Below are 6,360 nucleotides of genomic sequence, written 5' to 3'. Positions count from 1 at the left end.
TGTTGTGGCTGAGCAGAGGATATCTATCCTACGTATGTAGGCTTAAACATAGTTATACAGTTACACAGTTGTGTATAAAGAACAAAGAAACATGGCAACGGTAGGCTTATCCATATGGAATCTTGCGTTAGAAGCTGCATTCTGCCATGGTTTTGTGCTCCAGTTATATAATTCAGTAAGCTCAACTGGCAACAGACAGTGTTCTCTATATATGTATGGCCTGTGGCCCATACATTTTAGGCATTAAGTTCCCACTAGTCGTCTACACCTAACCCTAACCTAACTGCTGCCTCCTTCGTCGAACGTAAGGCATCGGACGAGGAAGGAGATAGAGGAGCGCTCTCGACAACAGAAGCGACTGTGACTACATTTTGCATGTAACACTGCTACTGTTTCTGATCTTTCGGTAAATACGAATCATGCCGTAAACATCTGGACTTCTATTCTTAATCTATGTATTTTGGCCTTACATCAAGCATTCTTACTGCCAATAACCTAACACAGTAACGTTTAAAGCCGTTTAAAACCAACGGTTACAGCTTAATGGTATTGCATATTTGTTGCCCGTCTGTTTTTGAGAGTTGAGTCAATACTATAAGCATTTGAATTAATATGTGTATGTAATATAGTATACAGAGGCATACCCAACTCGATTTTTTTCTGGGTAGGAGAGGCAAATTTAGCCACGTGCAGTTCCGTGTTCAGGAGACAACGACTGATATATTAGTATTATATGTCATGTGTGTGTCTGTAGTCTATATATATATATATATTATTATTTAATATATAGTGGTATAATATATTATAATAATATTGCTAACGCATTCGTGCAGTGGTGTATCTGGCTCTCAGGATGAAGATGCATGAACCTTGAAGCATGAGAACAACAAGCCTGGCAGAAGGCGATGTTAGCCGCGCTAGGTCTCCATCGCAGGCTCTCACAGATTGTCGCCCTCTCAACAAACTGACACAGTTTCGACTCCGTCGACCACCGACTCAAGCCTCTTGCTGACATATCTGCAACGGAAGGTACGTTGGCGCCAACCGGTGCGGGAGATCGAGATATCTGTTGTTGTCATGATGCTCGAACGGAAAGTGTGGGGCAGGAAGAACGATGCTTCTCCTCGTGTCTTTCTTCGGCTGTTAGGTGTTAAATACAGCAAAACACACACTTCCACAATTAACTACATCAAATTTAATTCTGTTGACTTACCAAATCTCAATTATGAAACAGACGATGAGCCTGAATAAGAGACAGCGTGAATCGATTACAATTTTTTAGTCTCATCTGACGAAGTCAGATGCAGCTTGTAGATCGGCATAGACGCGTGCGGTTTCCGGGTGCGTCAACAGTGCCTGTGCTACAAATCTTAACTGCTCGCACGTACCGGTCACTGATATTCGGAGAACGTCGGGGCAGGGTCATTGAAAAAGGACTGCGGATGACCAATTGCGAGGGGCTCAAAGGTCAATGATCTGTCAACGGAGCGGGCGAATATTTCCCCTTAATCTTAAGGTATTATGTGAGAAAATACGGAATTGCCGGGCACCAAATCTGAACGGCGCTTGACTATGCTCTTCAATATTTGGCGTGCATAGTCTGATGGCAGGAAACTCATCACCACGTGCAAAATTGCGCAGCGTTCACAGCGTCAAGAGCAGTGCGTCGCGCGAAAGGTCAGATATCAGACATTTTCTGCAGGACATGGCCTAGAATGCGGACCATGAGTAAAACCCGTCTGTGCAATCGCCCAGAACTGCTCAACTCAGCGAACCTCCTGCTATACTTTATTATAGTAACCTCGTTTAAAATTTGCTATTCAATGAGTGCAGCGTTTGTTCGCTTGTTAGTGTGCCGCTACGCGGCGTTTTTCGGCGCTTTGCCGCGCAGATCCGGCTGCCCATGTCTAGTTCGGATTATCTATTCCTGCACGCCATGTCTATCGCCGAAACAGAGTGCCAGAAGAATGTCCCGGCAGGATAGGTCAAATGTTATATTGCTCGCTAAAAGCTGCAGAAATAATTACTGTTCTTAATAGGGACTACGTCACAATATTTTCTTATGCCGTAAAATTTGTCTAAAAAAAAATTGCCCCCATTTTTTTACATTAAAGTAAGAAGCTAGCGTACTAAATATATCCTCAAACTCTCAACCTGAATAAAAATGTTTTTACCGTTGGTTAATTTGCAAAAATCTAGAACGATTTGCGTAATTTCTGTTCTCTAACACTATCCCCAGCTACTGTTCAGCATACTGGCGTCTCTCTGTTTATTCACCTGGCAAATTTTAGGGCATATAAAGAAGCGGTATATTTATTTTTTATAAGCATAAAAGTAAACAGGAATACACTAATTGTATTTTCATACATCTTTATTTTGTTACAAATACACACAAATGTACTACTTGATGGTCTAGAAATTTGTGACGTAATCACTTTTAACTTCCAGTTTACCAATCTTGAGATAAGGAATTGCAGAAATGAATCGTCAAACCTGACAATGAAAATGTGCCAGTTTTGCTACTGTCCCTGGCATGGGCTCTCTCCGCTCGACGTTACAGTATGTGTTGCGATGTGGGACCTATGGCTGGAGCATGCTGCTGTGTGGACGCTGCAGAGCCGATTGGTTGGACTGTCAGCTCGAAATGTGTTGAGTCTCACGACATTGAAGAAAGTCTGTACGTTATACGTGCGTCTGCCTTACCTCTGGCCCGCCCATCTTTCGTCGAAAGTCTTGGACGCCGCGCAGGGCAAATCGGAATGTACAATTCAATCGATAACATAACTGATTACAGTAGCGCCGCCGCTGTGCGTGTTATTTGTTTATTAAACAATTTAGTTCTGACTGACTCTCTCCTCTCTCGCTCTCTCTTTCTCTCTTCTCGCCCCCTCTCTCTTCATCTTCTTGCAATAAAACAAATGTTTGCCTGAATGATGTGTAGCGCAACTGCGTATCTGCATATCTGCGCCTAACAAAGCGTTGTCACTACGCACGACTGAAATGTTACGCTTTATAAACCATAGCAAACAGACCTCACGATAAGCTCCAGTTGCTCTGCCGGCTCTTGTTCTAATCTTCTTTCGTTTGTTCGCTCGGCAGAATTTGTCTATAGGAGATGGCTGCCTGAGAAGGAGGAAGGGCGGGATATCGGGTGTCAGTGTCTATACAATGCGGCAACACGGCACTCAAGCAAGTGGTGCAGCATGTAAGTGCATCGTCTCTCGCTCCCTCCCTTTCACTCCACTCCTGCTCTCTACTCACCCCTCCTACCCCTCTCACCTTCTCTCTCTCAATCTTATCTGCTCCCTTTCTTTCTCCTTTGCTCTCCCACCCCTCTCTTTATTGCTGTAGCATTCGAAGTCTTCGGAGTTACAGATTTATTTGTGGTCATACACGGATTAATATTTTTGGTGTCAGTTTGAATTTGTCAGTATAATTATGTTCAACTGTAACTGCTTTATATGTGGCATTATTGCGAATTTTTGAGAATGTTTGATCGTAGCAATTTTGTTTTTATTGTCATTTCACATGTTGTGGTGTGTTCAATCTTTCTCCTCTTCCGCAGAATATATTTTTTAGCGTAATTGTTTCTTAGATGGCATCGTTGCAAATTTTGCAGTACGTTTGCTCGTAGCAATTTTGTGTATGATGTTCTTGCAAGCATTGCGAATCACCATGATGTGTAATCGGTTTGCATCTGTCCCTGCAGGCGGACAAACAAGCAGACATTCTGATTGGATCCATCTTCGTTAGCGGCAAGACCAAGTGAGAACTGCTCGACAATATAGTGAGGAGGATATTCAAGGTAATTGTGTGTGTGGAGAGAGAGGAGAAAGAGTGAGTGAGTCGAGTCGCTCATTTCCTGCATTAACTATAGCACGAAACTCACATGTACATATATCTCTATACAGTCGTGGACATTTTTGTTATTTTATTATTTTATTAAATGTGATTATTGTCTCTTGGCAGGAGTACGTGCTGCGCGTGGATGCCGTCTCTAATCTGGGTCTGAGCGCGGACGCGGTGCACAGCTACAGCATCGGTGACGTCGTGCGATGCCAGGACGCCGACACCGCCCCCCGACCTGCTGCCCTGCGGCTACCTGGTCGCAGACAACATGCAGATCAAGCTGAGCATCAGGGGTAAGAGCACACACGCGTGGACGCACGCACGCACGCACTCACACCCACGTACGCACACACGCCACACAAACTGCGCGTACGCACACGCATAGTTGCGACGCATACGTAACGTCAGCGTAGTTTATCTGCTTTTTTTCATTCTAGTTTAATCATCGATGGTTATTGAGTAGTAACAATATCATTTAACATCATCAATAGTAATTTCCGTTGCCTCTCGATGCCAATTTTGGATACTGCAACGTACTACAACAGAAACAGAAAATAGTATTGAGCGAGTGCTGTTTGCTTGTTTCAGATGCGCAGCAGCACTGCGTGGATGCTCTTGCCTACGTCTCGACGCTCATCCCCAAGTCGATCATGTAGCGCTACACGTCCATGCCGCTTGAGCATCGCCGCATCACTCTGTGTGGCCCCAGCGGCACATGCAAGAGCTACCTATGTCAGCGGCTGGCCGAGTACCTCGTGCTGCGGTGAGTCTCACCTTCTCGAACTCTGTGTGTGTGTGTTTGTGCGCACTGTATGTGCACGAGCAAGTGCTGGCCGAGTAGTCTCTGTATAACTGTATACCTGTATACGTATGCGTGTAACACCGCTCAAAAATGCACATCTCAAGATTATGATAGCTCTAATTACATTTTGTAGAGTCGATAGCTTTGCGAGCGAGAACTTGTTGCGACAACCGTGCTTGTTTACGCAGTGGCAGTGCTATAGCTCTAATTACATTTTGTAGAGTCGATAGCTTTGCGAGCGAGAACTTGTTGCGACAACCGTGCTTGTTTACCCAGTGGCAGTGCTAATGTGAAATGCTGTGCCGCGTAGGTAGAGAGAGAATGATGAATTTAAGTGAAGTTAGCTGTTGTTTATTGACACATGTACATCATTCTCCTTGCCTTTCTCTCGTTCACACTCTGCCTCTCTGCCCCTCGTCTCTCTTCTTCGCCTTCTCCCTCTCTACCCTAGGCTCTCTCCCCTCTCTCTTCCCTCTCGCTGTTGTTTATTGACACATGTACATCATATTCAGAGAGTCGGACAAGTGTGATTTCAATACAACATGTAATCATTTATTGATTATACTACATCATACGTAACAAACAACAAACAACAAACAATATGTCAGATCTTGTAAGTAACATTGACTGTTTGTACTATCGATAAGCGATTAATGACGTCGTTGCATGCAGGTCGGGTAAGGAGTCATCGCCTGGAGCCATCGCCTGGAGCTGCTCCGCATCCTCGCCAACCTGCTGGGAGAGGTAAGTCACTTTTGTATTCTCCTTGCCTTTCTCTCTGCCCCTCTCTACCCCTCTCGTTCTCTCTCTATCTGCCTCGCTCTCTCTCTCTCTTTCTCTCTTCTTCGCCTTCTTCCTCTCTCCCCTCTCGTCCCTCTCTCTCTCTCTCTCTCTCTCTGTCTCCTCTCATCTCTCTTCTTCGCCTTCTTCCTCTCACTCTCTCTGTCTCCTCTCATCTCTCTTCTTCGCCTTCTTCCTCTCTTCTCCCTCTCTCCCCTCTCGTTCTCTCTCTCTCTTCCTCTCTCTCCTCATCTCTCTTCTTCCCCTTCTCCCTCTCTCCCCTCATCTCTCTTCTTCGCCTTCTCCCCTCTCCCCTCTCGTTTGTCTGTTTCTCTCTCCCTCTCTCCCCTCTCGTCCCTCTCTCATCTCTCTTCTTCGCCTTCTCCCTCTCTCCCCTCTCGTCCCTTTCTCATCTCTCTTCTTCGCCTTCTTCCTCTCTTCCCTCTCGTCTCTCTCTCTCCTATCATCTCTCTTCTTCGCCTTCCCCCTCTCTCCTCTCTTCTCCCTCTCTCCCCTCTCGTTCTCTCTCTCTCTCTTCTCGCTCTCTGTCTCTTCTCCCTTGTCCCTCTCTCTCTCGTTCCTCTCGTTCTCTCTCTGCCGGGAGCGAAGAGGAGAGAGGAGAGGAGAGGAGAGGAGATGAGAGAGGGGGCGAGGAGGAGGAAGGAGGAGAGAGGGGGAGAGGAGAGAGGGGGCGAGGAAGGAGGAGAGGAGAGAGGGGGAGAGGAGGAAGGAGGGGGAAGCCCCCCCTGCCTCCTCCCTCTATCTTCTTCTTCTCTCGGGAGGAGGTGGAGGAGTGGAGGGAGGAGGAGAGGAGGGAGAGGAGAGAGGGGGCGAGGAAGGAGGAGAGGAGAGAGGGGGAGAGGAGGAGGAAGGAGGGGGAAGCCCCCCCTGCCTCCTCCCTCTATCTTCTTCTTCTCTCGGGAGGAGGT

The 6,360-nt window shown here is 46.4% G+C and overlaps 2 long non-coding RNA genes across 5 annotated transcripts in view; one reads left to right on the top strand and one right to left on the bottom strand.

Annotated features, from left to right (window-relative positions):
* The first annotated feature begins 3,691 nt into the window (after window positions 1-3,691).
* Window positions 3,692-6,360, top strand: part of LOC106818584 — a 4,128-nt gene continuing 1,459 nt past the window's right edge. Inside the window, exons 1-4 of the long non-coding RNA XR_001395250.1 lie at window positions 3,692-3,805; window positions 3,970-4,142; window positions 4,438-4,612; window positions 5,324-5,395. This is a non-coding gene — a long non-coding RNA (uncharacterized LOC106818584). The remainder of the gene's footprint in view (window positions 3,806-3,969; window positions 4,143-4,437; window positions 4,613-5,323; window positions 5,396-6,360) is intronic.
* Window positions 5,279-6,360, bottom strand: part of LOC106818586 — a 22,360-nt gene continuing 21,278 nt past the window's right edge. For 2 of the 4 annotated variants that reach the window (XR_001395254.1, XR_001395251.1), the window contains one exon: window positions 5,279-5,383. This is a non-coding gene — a long non-coding RNA (uncharacterized LOC106818586). Of the gene's footprint in view, window positions 5,387-6,360 lie in introns of all 4 variants that reach the window. The other 2 variants (XR_001395253.1, XR_001395252.1) reach the window with 1 other exon arrangement.

Source organism: Priapulus caudatus, unplaced genomic scaffold (assembly GCF_000485595.1).
Source record: "Priapulus caudatus unplaced genomic scaffold, Priapulus_caudatus-5.0.1 Scaffold2356, whole genome shotgun sequence".
Taxonomy (NCBI): domain Eukaryota; kingdom Metazoa; phylum Priapulida; class Priapulimorpha; order Priapulimorphida; family Priapulidae; genus Priapulus; species Priapulus caudatus.
The sequence above is the reverse complement of the archived record's forward strand: the minus strand, read 5'-3'. Positions and strand labels throughout refer to the sequence as shown.